Raw genomic sequence first — 16,651 nt, 5'->3', positions numbered from 1 at the left:
GTAGCTTTATGGAAGCATTGTACCCAATCCTTACTCCTAAGCTTTCCATTTTGTGCATACACATTTGGTGAGCGTGTCTCTTTCAAGAATATATTATATTATATAATTAAGCTGCAGAATGGTGGATGGCCTTAAAAATATAGAAAGTACAATTAAACCCCATCCATCCACCCACCCCATCACCCCACACCCTTGAAAGCTGCATGTGTAATTGAAACACATTACATGCTGTTGGGTTTATTTGAGCAAAATCAGTTTCTTCCATAAACATTACTTTCACCTTGAGAAGCTGGTGAAATAGTAGCACTGCTTGTTCCCATTTTTCATCTGTTACTGTGGCAGTTGTGAGTACAACATTTGTACTATGGACATTATGTTTTTCTCACAGTGTGGGTTACTGTATTTGAGCTGGTCTAAGCTGAAAATCATTGTAAAGCACTGCCTTAGAGCGTTCTCACACTTACTGCAGTAGATGTGCTGGTCATGCTCTTCAGTCCATGTGCATTTTGTTGTCCAGTAGGGTACATACAGCAGGGTTAAGTAGTGGTGTGTGTTCTAGAATCAAATCTCAACAGGAGGAAAATTTGTGCATTTAATTACAACTTGTAACTCAAGATTACTGTTAAGGATGTGTTTATTTCAGAGTTTATTCATTTTATTTAAAAGCCCCTATTCACTCCGGACAATATTACTGACAGTGCTCAATCTTCTTGTCCAGTTAGACAAATATATAGAATAGAATTGCGGTAAACAATGTACTCTTTGTGAAATGTGACCAGTTTATAGCCTTCAAATGTTGCACGGTTTAATGTTTACACTAACTTTTCAAGGGGCCATAGGATTCCTAAGTAAATCTGTTATATAGATTTTAAGATCTATAAAAGGGTATATAGATTGTGCCATTTTAAAGTTCACAATACATCATGATATTTCTTTATAAAATTTATATAAAATGTTTATCTTTGCATAAATTTATAATGCATTTACTTGATAAGTTTAAATGAAATCAAAAAACACAATATGTTTTTTATTTACCATAGTAAATTTAATGTCAAATTAATTCTTAAAATTAGTAAGATTACTTTTTGTTTTCAAATGCTGTTGTAAAACTTTGATATTAGAAGCAATGTATTAAATAATTTTCACATAATTGGATACATAGAAGCAAATACCACATTCTGAGTTCATGTGCTTGCGTTTCTAGCCAAGTTAACATTAGCTACACAAAACAGATGTGTGTTCCTGTGATCATCACAGATAGTTAAGGCACATAGCGCAAGTTTATTGCATGGTTATTTGATACAAACATTAGCTATATGACCAGCAAATATAGCAAATTTACTATTGAATAGTAAACATATATAAAAAGATATAAATGTTTGTTTGCAAGGTTTTAGGAAGGGAAATCATTTTTCTTTGTTTGTATGGTTGTTGTATAATTGCATTGTTTATGTAGTTTGTGTGTATAGCCATTTATATGCAATTAAGGTCCACAGTTATTTTATAATGTAGGCCTGTGCTTAATTAGCTGAATGTCACATACAGTCATCTGTATGTCAGAGGCTGTCCTGTAATGTTTAATAATTTACATTGCCCATTTTTTTAAGTTCTAATTTTAACAGTTTTAGAGCAGCATTTTATGATGTAAAACTTCGTCTTTTAAGATGTTGCATTTGTGTGAATTCACAGGAAACAAAATATTAATTAGCTTATTTTTTCTGTTTGATTGTAGAAGATAACACACCAAACACAAGTTTTCTTTTTATACAATGCCTTGATTTTAAGTCTATGATTAGTTTAAAAAGTTGTCATTTCTGCATTTTTAAAAAATATATCTTTATTTGGAATTGGCTGATTTCTTAATTTATACTCACTAAAACAGCTCACTTCATATCTTTGTACCACTGTACGTTTATATTTGTTACTGTACCAGAATACATTATTTAGCAAACCATTGTCAAGACAGTAATCACAGAAAATAAATTGGACATACAGTTTTCAGATGATGGGATGCATGTAATAGAAGCGATCCATGTAAGTACGGTACTTGTGTACATGTCATATAATATTATTTTTTTGTAATTATCTGTACAATATTTACTTCTGTGTCTACGTGTGTGTGTGTGTGTGTGTTTGCAATGCTCTATGATTGCTGATTGACTAATGTCAGAAACCTCACCAGGAGAACAATAGCCTTGTGTTTCAAGACAGTTGGATTTAACATACTGTACACATCTGACAGGGTTGACAGGGTGAAATTATGCCATGTCTGTATACTGAAATAAATGTTTCCTACCAAAATTAAAACAGTTGGTTCTTTTTAATCATACAATGCAATGGTCAGGATTACATCACTTTAGGTAGTTGTTAGCCTTATATCATGTTGTTTTACTTGTACGTATTTTGTATACTATATGCACTATAGCCGCGTTTCCACCGCAGGAACTTTACCCCGGAACTAGGAACCTTTTGAGGAACTCAGTGCGTTTCCACCGCAGGAACTAGGGTCTAAATAGTTCCGGGGGCTTTATTTTACCCCCCAAAAAGTTCCTGCTCGGGGGGTAGTACTTTCCGAAAGTACAGGAACCTTTTGGGTGGAGCTTGCAGCACTGAACATTTCTGATTGGTCGAGTACTCGCAGCATTTTTTTGTTTGTTTTCAGCCGCCATGTTTAAAAATATGCAGCCGCAAACCAATTTATTTTCATAACTTCAAATCAAACTTGTATGTTATGCGGCGCAGTAGCCTAGTTTTGGTTATAGCCTGCCAACGTCTTGGAATTATAACGTGTGCTCTTCTGTTCATATCTTGCTTTAGTATTCGTTTTATTAATTTTTTTTATAAAAAGCATTCGTGCTGGGACAGCATATTACGTACCAAAACATTCAAACGGATTAATTCGGTTGCTGAATATTTTCTTCCGGATTTTCTTTGTTAGCCCGCTGTAATTGACTCAAAACATTTGATACAGTTATGTGAGGTATGCGGTAGTTCTGCGTAATTCACATTGGTGATACAGTAAAAGCAAACTGGAAATCACTTTCTGCACTTTTTGTCAGGGTAAAATAACAGGTTAATTCTAGTAATCGTCCCTTTAGCTTTTTCAGACTGCCGTAATTTTACTCTGCCATTCTTCAATTCCACAAAAAGACCAGGAAGACTATGGACTAATTTATGGTGCATGGTTCGCATCTGGAGGGCACACTTCGCTGCTCGGCTAGCAGTAACTTCGAAGGAAAGCAAACGGTGGCTGTACCACTACTAATTTAAATTTTAGAACGAAATAAGAGTCCGAGTTTTCGTTCTATTCTTGTCATTTTGCGATTTGCGATATGGAATTGACGATGAGAAAGTAATAAAACAGAAAATTGTTTACAACGTGTGCATGTTTTCTGCTGTTGTTGCCAGTTATACATATAAATGTGAATGCATTCGGTCGCTTCGGATGTCAAGACATGAAAGCGAATGTTCGCACAAAAACATAATGAATGTGTTTGAGAGGATATATAAAACAGTTACAATCAGACTATTGGCCTGTTATATCCTATTTGTTGTATAACAACGGTCCAAGTTCAACTACCAACGACAGTTTTGCTTGACAACGGTAAAATAAGCCCAAACGGCTGCAGAAGAATATTTCAATTCCAGGTGATTAAATCGATAAAAAATAAAAAAAATAAAAAATACAAAAGTAACCATATATAATCATTGTTGGTAACCCGTTGTATATAAGTGGAATAAACCCCTCTGGGCTGTCCCGGTTATTAGAAAATAATGTAGGCTACTTCGGTGGTAGTATGGGGTTACAGAAGAAATCATAGGACAGATGGACCGACGACAACGTCGTTTTTTCATACGTCAGTTTGAATTTGCCTAATCTTCGCGGGACTTTAGACCGCGGTGGAAACGCAGACAACCATGGGCTGAAGGAACCTTTTAGTTCCTTGAAAAGTAGTTCCTGGGACTAAAAGTTCTGGGTAATTTTGGTGGAAACACGGCTTATGTGTTTCTATCATGTTTTCAGCTTGAAAGATACTGTCAGTTTAAGTCAATAAGCAAACTTAACTGTCTGCATTCTCAGTTGAAGGCCTCTTTCATGCATCTCAGGGATTCTGTGTGCCGGTATTTTTTCATAACATTCAGAGCTGCTTATTATTTGCTTGTTCAGGTTATTGTTCTACGCTTTAATTTGTCACAGGAATGCAAGAACAGGAAAGGGAGAAAGGAGCACGCAATCCCTTCCTCAATTTTACCACTTATCACGGCATCTGGCTTTAGCACTGCTGCATTAATGCCGCCCATGGATGGAGACAACAGGGAAATGGGGTCTTGTTAGATTTAGCCTGTGCAATTATCATCCTGACGTCTAAAGTGGGCCACAGAATTGACCTAAATTGAGAATATCCATAGGTATAATTTATCTCTGAAGATAACCTGGCATTCTTCAGAAAGGAGGTTAGTCTGGGTACCTTTGCCCTGCTTACACGATGTAGCTGCAAGCAAAAAGTTTAACTTCAAATTTATAACAGCCTGTGTGGTTTACCACTAGAGGTATGATGGCTGAATGAATTCTATTAAAATGGAGTCAGTATGAGAGACAGCTTTGTAGCTATATGCAAAATGCACTGATATCATGGCCACTTTTAATAGCCATGAATTGCAATGATAATACCAGGCTAAGTTGGTGCAAATTCTCTTTATGAAATAATTAAACAGTAAATTTCATACTTAGATGTAATATCACTACCTCAGGAAAGAGGAAGAAAGCTATTTTACTTATTTTACTTATATTTGCTACTTTTAATTATTATTTATTATTAATTAATTAATTATTATTTTGCTAATAATTGGATCATGTAATATAGGGCAGTCAGCAAAACACCTTTAAATAATTTGTTATGATTTTGTTCTTAATAAATGAAGTATGTGGGATCTAGAATGTGTACTTTTAAATTATAAAGCACATTACTGTGAATAATTCAAACTCCCCTTTTAGATAAACCATGCAAGGGTTGTCAGTGCATCTCTTTTTCGAATATGTATTCATGTTTGGAAGGATCCATTTTGGTGTATTCTGAATAACTGCAATGGTATGTCTGTGCCATACTACAAACATGCATCACAGGAAGTCATCACTCAGTTATTAATGGCCTGGCCAGCTTCCATAAACTGAAATGATATCTTAGAATCCCAGAATAAAATAATATTGTGGAATAATAAAAAATTGTTTATATATGTGTGGATTGGCATATCCCATATACCAAAACTCAAATGCATTGTTTTTCTTGTTCAGACACGGTGTTTTTGTTGCAAAATAATGGCTCTGAAATAAAAGTTTTTTGTGGCTGCCAGAAATGCTGTCCTATTTACGATATGCTGTCTTTTATACATAATCCTTTTTCACACCTATGGCCAATGCAAAATTTTCACAGTTAAACTTAATTTTTAAGTCAATGAAGTCAAAGAAGCAAAAATTGCTAAAGGATACACATTAAATTCCCACATTTCAACCATTGAAAACTACTTACACTATTGCTAATGTGCATTACATATAATAGTAATGCACATCCAAGTTAACATGTGTGCTTGTTGTTATGACATTTAGGAAGCTTAACCTTGACCATGTTATTATTTAAGGAAATACATAGTGTATATACATCTTTTGAACAATAACACTGCAAAGTCTACCTGAAAGAATTAAAAACTGTGAAATATGAGCTGGACTCTGGCATACAATAAAACAATCTATTTACTTTGAAGACACATTTGTAAATATGGTATTTTATAATGTATGTACAGTATATACTATATCATGCATATGATACATCTATACATTATTTAAATATATCAAATATACATGATTATATATTTGTAGCACATTTATAGATTTTTATGATTACAGGTAATGCAGATCACAGACAGACTAAAATAACATTGACAGTAGCTGAAACAGTAGACATGTTTGGAGGTCTGAACAAAATCATGAAATGCAAAGCATTTGTGACGTCTACGTTTTTTTACCCAACACAATACAAATCAGTTCTCCTACCATTCTTAGTAGGCAGGGAGGAGTGTGCTACTACCAAATGAATAGAAATGCGATGCAATCGGATGACCTTATCAGCGTGCAATGAAGCAGCATTCTAAATGTACTGCTGCCCTGCATCACAGAAAGATATTTACGCTACAATTAATGTCCCGGCATATTAGGATTCTACTCATATGCCTTTCTCTCTCTCCCAGACACCACATGAGTGCTGTCAGCACTGAAAGGTTAGAATAAATTTTTGCAGACATGTTGCCAGACGACCGGTTCTAAATCAAAAAGGGAAATAAATTTGGGGGTCAAGCGCGTCAGTGTGCGGGAAATGTTGGGTGTAATCGCTCACGCAGTTTAACAGTGCCCAGTTTATTACACACGCTGAGTTACCGCAGTGGAGCTTCATATGTCGTCTTTACAATTTACTTAATGAAAGGCCTTCTGCTGTCATAATCACATATGCACTGGGTAATTCAAGAAAGGGCAAGTGTTTTTTCTGACTGTGAAATGGAAAAGGCGCTTCAGTGTACATTTAACGAGCAGGCATTTGGGCTTTTCATTCTCTATGCAATTACTGTAAAGTTCTCAAACATATTTGCAGAAGTGCTAAGTTTCTATGTGCACACTAATTCTCTAATAGTTTAGATTTCATTGTATTGTTACTGCTAAAGCTGATTTTAGAGGTGTGATTGTTTTATGGTCTCTGGATCATTGTTCTCATTGCATTTTTTTCTCAGATGTTTTCAATCGGTGATCTATGAATTGTTGCCTAGAGCAATGATGCACATCTGGCTTCTTCCTGCAAGACATAGGGTAGGTTTAAATCAGGTAACCAGTTGTCATCAATGAAAGATAACCCTCTGTTTTGTTAAGTGATACCTATCTCCTGTTGTTTTGTGTAGAGCAGGACTAATCAGCTGATGGGCTGACGGCCAGATGTGGCCCACCATAGACCTACTTTGGGCCCTGTAATTGAGGAGAAAAGGCATTATTTAGAATAGTTTTTATATCCAGGTCTGCATATGTAAACTATCAACATGTCTCCCACTAGTGACATAATAAAAAAGTACAGCATGTGCTTTATTTATTGCATGTACAGTATTTATTTGTGTGTTTATATGAAGCTAAGTGTTTATATGAAACAAGTTAGTGTCTTGTGGTTCAATAAATGTTTTTAAAGTGAGTTGCTGTTTAAACCCTCTTTTTTTCTAAAAAAAAATTTTCTGTGGATTGGCACCCATTTTTTTGCAAGACAAAACAAACGTTTTTTTCTGTGACAAGCACCATCTCCCTTCATCTAATACTTATTAATAATTCTAATAGAAAAAAGTAGAAGCAGTGGATGTAGGTCATGGAAATTGAGCCTCAGGACTAAAGGAACACAGTAAATCAGTTCTGAACACATGATGCCAGGACTGCATGCCTAGTGCAGCTAACAAACTAAATCAGTTGAATTTGGTGAAGGGCATCCTCTTCAGGCTTTAATGTGGCTCAGTGTGTTGCTCTAACGGGCTGGTACTATAGAGTTGTTCTTCTTGAGTTGGCTTGTGTTTAAGATATGCAGCTTAATAATTGGCTATTCAACTATTCCAAAAAGTAACTTTATACCTCCCTAGCTGCATAGATCTGGGACGTCTTCTTGCAACCTACACCTTCAAAGCCAAATGACAGTCAGAAGGGAATAATCTTGTGAGCTATAAAGAGAACTGTTCTTCTAATTACAAACAGTCATTCCTGAAGGAGAAGTCTAATGACTACCCAAAATACCCACTCTGATGTTAATTAGCAGACAGCATGTGCAGTGGAGCAGTCAGTTTACCAGGTCTAAGCTGGCAGGCTGTCTACTCCAGCATACCCTTCAGACAAGAGGAAGACATGAACAACCACTGAAAATTTTGGCTTGTCTTGATAAGTGATATGAGGGTCCTCGGAGAACCATGTGTCACCAAGCTGACAGCTGTAACTCAGAAGAGTGGAGAGGGGAGGTGAGACTGATCCCCAGAGCTTGTGCAAATGCACCCGTATGACGTCAAGAATCCAAAAGTATCCATCCGCTGTGGTTCAACCCCTGAAGGACCTTACAACTGGGTGTAGGCCATCATGTGTTGGTTGTTTGTGCTCATTTGGTTGTTTCAGACATAAAACCACTGTTGGCTTGAAGTGCACCATAATGACGAAGGACGTGGATGCTCATTAAAATCTCCCCCTTTCATGCATAGCCTCGCAAAGGTTTGGTCTGGTGATGTACACTGATGATTACAGCTTCTTCACTTTGTTTTGTTTTGCATGCCTTCCTCAGTCCCTCTGATACTACATCCTCAAGCATACAAGATGGTTTGGCTCTTCTGTTAGAGTGCAGGATTCTTGATGTCCACCTGCTTATGCCCTTATGATGCGATTTTGCAGTAATGGGCTTTAGCTTTCCACTGTCTGAAGACATGAGCAGCTCTCCACAGGGCATTCTTTACTGTTCTCAGTGCTTTCCCTGGAGAAAGAATGGGAAAACCACAGATCGATTCACATTCATCTCTCCTCGTCTTTTCACAGGTGATCAATTTGTGTTTGGCAGGTTTCACGTATCTACATGTGTTGATTGGTGCACAGGCGTGATAGCTTTTCTTCACCATCTTATATCCACTCTTCATTTTTCTGTTCTTTTTTTCACATCTCTCCAATCTGAGACCATCTATCTGAACGAGAGGAGTTCTCTTTGTCTCTCAGATATACGAGCAACCACTTAAACATCAAATAAGTCCACAAGTCCTCAGCCAAATGTCTGCCATGTATGTTCCATTCCCTATTTTTCTGTTAGATGGTAGAAGTGTATACACTAATGTCCCTCTACAAACCACTCCCTCATTGCCCATCTTCCGCCGTGGTTTGAAGACGCATCTCTTCAGACTATACTTGGACTAACTAACTATCACCATTCTGCGGATCATTTCACTTAAATTCCCCTCTTTCATGCCACTCATGTTACATGTACCTCCATTCCAGCACTTATTGTGCTTTGTGTTATCATCCTGATGTAGCTTGTACTCCCCCCTAGTTAGACTTAGCATAGGTTAGGTCAGAGTAATGTTCACAGTGTGAACTGGACTTTATGTGTTCTTGGTTATGAATAACTGTACAAAATGAGTATTGTATCTTATCGGGCCTGTGTTTTGTAGTTGTTCCAATGACCTTTGGTATGCAGTTTGTACGTTGCTTTGGATAAAAACATCTGCCAAATCAATGTAACATAATGCATGTTCACATTCAGATAAATTCTCAGTCCAAAAACAATCCTTGACCTGAGGAAATCCACCATGAAAAGTGGGGGTCATTTTCTTTCTCTTCTGCGTCTGTGTCTCATTGTTTTGACATAATGTATTTCATGGAGGAGGCAGATTGTAGCTTTGCACCTGACACATGGCTAATGTATTCACCACATCATATCTTGCCTTTAATTTATGTGAGAAAAGCTGAATGAAGGCAACAGGGCTCCATGTGGAATAGGCACTGATTTTTTAGTAGGCACAAATATGCCTGTCTCTTCAATTTTGTCACACAGCTTTATGAAAAGTGAGAAGCCATCAGGACACCATTAACACACAATCTACAATTTCTCATTCAGGCAGCCATTATCTTCCAAGCAGTGAAATGATGGTATAAAAGAATGGCACAAAACACTTTCATTAATATTCATGAACTGGAAATATGCTATAGTTTTGCTTCAAAAAAGTATACCACAGTAGTAAACAGACCTCAGGTGAGATTGTGCTGCTTTTGACCTGCTCAGCCACATCTGGTGAGATCAGGCCATGCATGCTTTGTGTTATATAGAGGGTGACGTGCAGAAAGGGAACTCATTGGTAATATTCAGCATTCCAGACAAGGGCAATTAATACTAAAAGCATGTTTGTGATGAAATAAACAAACCAAGAAATTGGGAGGGGGATTCAAGGATGCCTTCATTTTTTATTTTCATCTGTTGTTTTCTTTCTCTGTCCTTTAATTGGAATAACAGAGATGTGCAATTAGAAGTTCCATGACAACACCAACATGTGCACATTTTTATATTAATTAGAAAAGTACTGCAAGCCAATGTACACATTTTTGACAGCGTTAGCTGGTTCTTATGCACTGTCATAGTCATTCAAGAGAGAATATTATGTGCATAAATGTTTGTTTCAGTATCTTTACATATGTCAACCTGTCTGCTTTCCTCACTGCTGAGTTACAGTGCAGCAGGGAGATTGTTTGCATGCTGTCTCTTTAATTGACCTTTCAAATGGTTTACTGCACAGCAGTCAGACCACAGCACACATTATCCAGTGAACAGGCTTCAAGGAATGGCCTTATGCATGATTTCACTCATTTGAATCAGTGTAAACCATTGCAGCTTGATTACAAATGCTTCACAGTCACATATTGGCTTTATTTCCTCCTTAACTTCATAACGTTCCACACAGCTATCATTGAACATTCAGTAACTCTTTAAATATGATTCATACTTGTCAGTAAGATTAATTCTGTATTATGCCTGTAATACACACTTAACAATCTCAGACTGAATTAAAGCCTACAGCTTGGCTTTGAGGTTGTAATGCATGTAATGCATGGATTCATTTGCAGTAAATACACAGGGCAAAACTTTTGGCCTCCTGGGCAATGGCTAGCCCATGACTGCCTGAGAAAGCTTTCATAGACAGGGGCCTTGGTCTGGTTTAATACCCAGAGGCCAACCTGGGAGGATTGATGTTCAAGTGTTTTTATCACTAGCCGAGATTCGGACATGGACAGAATTAATGTGCTCGAGTAATCTGTTGGCCGCAGGGAGGTGACTGCTTCTGCAAAGGGCAATGTCAAAGGAGGGAGGTGTTATGAGGGCTGCAGAGGTTGCATGAGCGTAAATCAAACATAGAGACTCCCAAGAGCAGCAATATGGTTTTTACCCAGAGCCTACAAAAAAGGGGGTTTTGTGGAACACATCACTAATGACCCCCAGTAGAGAGAGTGCTGTGAGATCACACCAAAAAGACATTAATTTGGCAAAGTGTTTCAACTTGCTCCACAGACAATTGGATTCCTCAGCTGTTCACTGACTGCTCACATTTGTGGTAAAGCATAGCTAGTGATGGGGAGACAAGAAACACAGCTGACCAGAAATACTAATACTAATACTACTACTACTAAAAACATTCATTTAAATGACATCTTCCATGAATTTATTGCCAATAGTGTCTGTTGTAAGATAGCCTTATTCTGATATCAATACTTTTAACAGCAGATATACAAAGGGTGAAATAGGACAAGACATCTGACATCACCAATACGTGACACGTTGCTGAGAAATAGTGCCTTGCTCAAATTTATATGACAAGAGACGAAGAGGCGAGTCATCCGCCACCTGAACCAGGCACGTAGACACTGTAAGTTGCCAGGAGGAGCGCTGACGTGTGTTTCCAAGAGGTCTTTTAAAGAACAGTTTTAAAATAAGTCAATTTTAATGACCTTTAAATGGAAAATTACACAAAGAGGGGGCGAGTAAGAAGAAATGAAATGTTGTTTTTATCGCGGGTTCATGCAGTGTCATAAAATAACAGCATGAATAAGGCTGGGCATATTTGTCAAGGAAAATATTGGCTAATGGAGCAGTCACGGCAAAGATGTTTATCATCGCAGAAAACTGAGAGAAGAGGCCAAAATCACAGATGAAGTGTTTTAAACATCAATTTATTAAATTAATCAATATCGCATGTGCAGCAGTGGGATTGAAACATCCTTTATTTGCTTGCATATGATCAAAACGCTCAATGGTGTCGACCATGAAATTCCAATGGAGGGAGCGCTGACGCCCGACTTGACAGCAACAATACACCGGGCGAAGGGCATGGCTCAAAATGAACGTGACGCTCAAAGTTCAAATCGTTAGAGCTTTGACCTTGTTTGAAGCTAGCCCGGTTAGTTTGTTGAAATTTTTGGGACAAACCAAAGATTTTTGGTTTCTCAAAGTGAGTTCAGAATTTACCCTTATATAACTACCTTCAAGTAGTATGGGCAGTACCGTCCACCGAATTTGGACTTAACACATACCCACGATGCATTAAAAAATATCGAACAAAGTTCATTATTATCTCCGCCTACACACAAGCACTCATTTTGCGAGTTCATAGGAGTGGCCATTTTGTGCAAGGTTTGTCCAACTGAGGAAGCCAAATTTCAGCAAGGGATAGTGGCTGTTTGGCCTTCTGACACTACCTCAATATTGAAGAAATTAAAGATTAGGCTTAAGAATGCTGACCCAGCAGGCATTGTTTTGTTTAATGCCATTACCAGAGTCATTAAAGCATGGCAGAGCTAACTACGATCAAATGAAATTTGACTGTAATGTCATACCTTGACAAAAGACGATTATCATGGTCACATGGTCTATAATTGCTGTCTTATTTGCAAACAAGTGTTGTCTCAAATTATTCTAATTTGTTGATTAAACTGTACTGTTGATTAAACACATCTAAATTACGGTAATCATTATTTGTAATGCAAATATGGTGGTTCATAGTAGCTCACTGTGCTTAACTATTAAGTGATATTCTTTTAAGTGGTGATGATTTATTATTGATAATAATTTATTATTTGTGAATTTTGATCTGGGTCGCTGGAGCACACCAAAAGTGTGTCAAACACCTGCTGCATTTTATACACCCTATCATCTCATAGCCTGCCCTCACTTGTGAGCGGCGCTTACATACATGTAAATAACACTTATAATTAAGGTCATTTAAAAAAATTTTAAAGAAAAGTTTTCACTGAAAAAACGTGCATGTATTACACATTTTTCAAAGGTCATAGACATGCTACTATAGAAAATATTTGGCTCCTTCAAAATCATTAACAAACCCATGTACTAACTGTTCTTCAAGCTGCTGAACACAGTTGTGAATTCACTTTAACCCTCAGACTTACCATTTTCCAAACCCTAACCCTAATCCTAACCATAGTTTGAGCCTAAAACATCAATTGAAGCCATAGGTACCTTTGAAAACTTCAGAAAGCCCATTTAAGTGTTACTCAGAACATAGGGGGAGTGATTAGGAGGTGAATTGGGACCAGGGGAGCAAGAAGGTAGATGGTAGGCACAAAAAATCTACGCAAGAGCACTGGCAAAAAAGCCAATTTTACAATGGGACACTAAGCCCTCATGGATGGGAATGCACCTTTGAGTCCAGACAACGGGATTCAGCCAGGAGGCTCCAGGCTGTAGGCTTACCCTACTGGTCTCTGCACTGGTGCATAGGTTTTCTGCATCTTTCAGCAGCACAACTGCCCCTTGCTGGCCCGTGAATACCACTTTTATGAGTAAATGACTCCCCTCCGAGTGGAACCAAGCCCAGCCCTACTTTTGGGTTCAGTCATCAGGCCAGAGAAAGTCAGGTAGCTGGGCTGCTGGCCATTGGCAGGCAGATGATAAATAAGCTCTTAACTTGTTATTTATCATCAAAATGCATTCCATATTATGAAATGCATCACTGCTTCTGTTTCATACACATGAAAATATCAGCTCTGTTCTTCTGAGGACCGTTTAAATGGTATATTACCTGCCTTTATTCAAGCAAATGTTTTTTTTCTACCTCGCTCTATTGAGTTTGTAGTGTACACAGTGCAAGTCTTCCCTTGAAATACACAGTTTTCAGCTTATCCATCAGGATGCCTCTTGATATGTACAATTTGTGTATACTGAATGCCGCTTCATATGGATATTGTCACTTTACTCTTCAAAATGCTGATTCCTAGACTGTTAACTGGAACAATACATTTTTTTGTGCCACAGTGAATTACTTAATCATACAGTCTGCACTATCTGAATTACTCGGTGACAATGATAATTGCTCTTAACAATCTCTATAAAGGGCACATTCAGCTATTGCACTGTAGTTTTTGTAATGTACCGTACTTACAAGCTCAAGAATGGTCACTTTTCATTATCATTATTAGTTATCCCTTTTGATTCTGTAACATTAAATTATGAGACCTAGGGTACCAAAGCTAAGTTTGTTAGAAGAAAAGGCGAGGAGATTAGCTGTGGATTTACCAGTATGACTTTCAATGTGTGCCTATTGTCTTCATGTCTCAAATAATCACTATTTTTTCACGTTTCAACCAAGGACATGCAAACTCTTTTATTATGTTCATAGCAGACAGATGTACAAATACATTCATAACAAGCTAAGAAGGCATTCATTAATTTCAGAAAAACTATAAGCGTTGAAGGACGTTTAATTCAACAGATTTTAGTGGACTCCATTTTTATACCCACTCTAAACAAAACTGTGTCTCCAGATGTAAATCTGCCACAGATGGAATGAGAGTGATGCCCGGCAGAGAGAAAGATAGCGAGGGAGAAAGAGGGAGGGAAAGGTTTGACACAGTGAAGAGGGCACTGCAGAGCAAGTACTTCCCTCTGCCCTTGTGAATTTTCACCATGGCAACCACACCAAGGAAAACGCATAAACGCCGCTAACAGATGGGTGTACTCTACAAAGTCCCCCCCCACATACACACATACACTCACAATCCAGCTGAATCACATTTTTTCCCTATATATACAGTATATACAGTAAATGCTCAGGAAGATGCTCTTGTTGTCTTCAATCTGAAGCATTATATTACCTCCTTCAATAATAGTTCATTTTGTAGGTAGAACAGCACGTACTCTATGATATGAGTCGCATTAATGTGCACTGCACACCAATGCTTATATTAAATTTGTCTAATGCCTGTTGCTAGCACAATGGGGCTTTATAATTCCCAATATAAATGACTGGACAAATGTCTTGATAAAAGACACCAAAGCCATTTTGAATGAAGTTGACATAAGAGCATAATAAAGTGGATTTCATATCCTCACTATGCTGTGACAAGAAGCCCTCTAATGACGTTCCAGCATGAGGTTGAGCATAAAGAAACTAAAAGCAGCTGCACAGACTCTGAGGAAAAGTCAAGGCTGCAAAATACTGTTTCATCCAAATTTAAAACACCAGCAAACACAAAGTAAGATAGTTTTGGATTGGTGGAGGCTTTTTTTCTGGGAGTCCAACCCATTTTGTTCTAGCCAAGACAGAATCACCAACAATAACAATTGTGATGGGATGGTGCTGTCTGAGGTTAATTAAAGTGACAGACCTCCATTTCCAGCATCTGTAGTACAGACACAACCTCTAAGCAGTCTGTTGAAAGAATGCACTGTGCACTGAGGCTAAAACCTTTCTGAATGTGAAATTAGTCACTGCAGGCATACATAGCCCTTTGTGTTCACTTTGTCTTCACTTTTATATCTATTACTGACAACTAAATGAAAGCCATTTTAGGTCGCTTTCCACTGGCCCATTGGCCATCTCTGTAACACCATGTTATACTACTGAAAGAAGAAGACCCTCGGGCCAATTAGACATATTCATCCTATGCATGTGTTACACATAATTACAATTTCTCATCTGCAGAGGATGTGACACTTCATACAAAATCAGGCCATGCACTCCAAGCATTGTGGATTGATGATATTTGTACCAAAAGAAAATAAAAGTACATTAATTGATATAATCTCTGCTCAAAGTAGTTTCAGTGCATTCCCTAGGGAGATGTTATAGTTGTTAATTTCTAAACTAAAAGGACACTGATCAATTATCATTGACAAAACTGACTTTCATAAACCCAGGGGTCAACGTGCTGGAACTGGAAAAACAAAACCCACAATTTTTTTAAATTATTGTTTTTTATAAACAAAAGGACACACCTGATGTTTTTAACATATTTCTTTTTTTTTTAATTACATGCCTAAAAATGATTATTAACTTTTTCCATGCATTAAAAGCTCTAGGTCCCTCAAGCAGCAAAATTAATTTGAATCTTAAATGGAAATACCCATGTACTTAAATGCTCATTCTTGGTTGACAATGGTTTATAATTCTGTTATTCTCTATTTTTGTGCTGTTTTTAGTGTATTACTACCTTTGTGCATTTTCATTTTTTGTATTGTGCTCCCGATTGTACATTGTGATGGTACGCTGTTTGAATTGTTTTCCTGTGATGTGCCCTGTTAAATACTCCACAGCAATAACTAAGTGCAGATCATCAAGAACATCTTCACTGACAGACCAGTTTTAAAGATTCAGTGTTCATAACATTCAGGTTAATGATATATTGCCCACTCTACATACTCCACAGATCATGCAAGCACTCCTCCTTTGAGAAAACAGAACATCATTGCTGTAGCTGGCGAGGCTCTTGAGTGTCAGAGAATCTTTATTTAATGCTTGTCAGTCCTCAGAACTGTTTGCTCTCTGCTTCTTGAGAGGTTTGAAATCCATTCAGAGCTGTGACTGGCAGGCCACTGTTTCCCTTAACAAAGCTAACAAAGCCAGCAGAGACAGGCACATAAGAGGGACTCATCCAGCTCCCCTGTTCTTCATAAGCCACAAAGAAAATTCATTCTATAAAACATGTCCTTATGAAGACCCTCAGGGAAGGAGATAGAGATCCAACCTCCTCTGAAGGCAATCAGGTTTATTCTTCTTCTTCTTTTGGCTGTTCCCGTTTCGCCACAGCGGATCAGATCCGCATATTTGA

Source organism: Anguilla rostrata, chromosome 4, assembly GCF_018555375.3.
Source record: "Anguilla rostrata isolate EN2019 chromosome 4, ASM1855537v3, whole genome shotgun sequence".
Taxonomy (NCBI): domain Eukaryota; kingdom Metazoa; phylum Chordata; class Actinopteri; order Anguilliformes; family Anguillidae; genus Anguilla; species Anguilla rostrata.
This window is presented reverse-complemented; position numbering follows the sequence as displayed.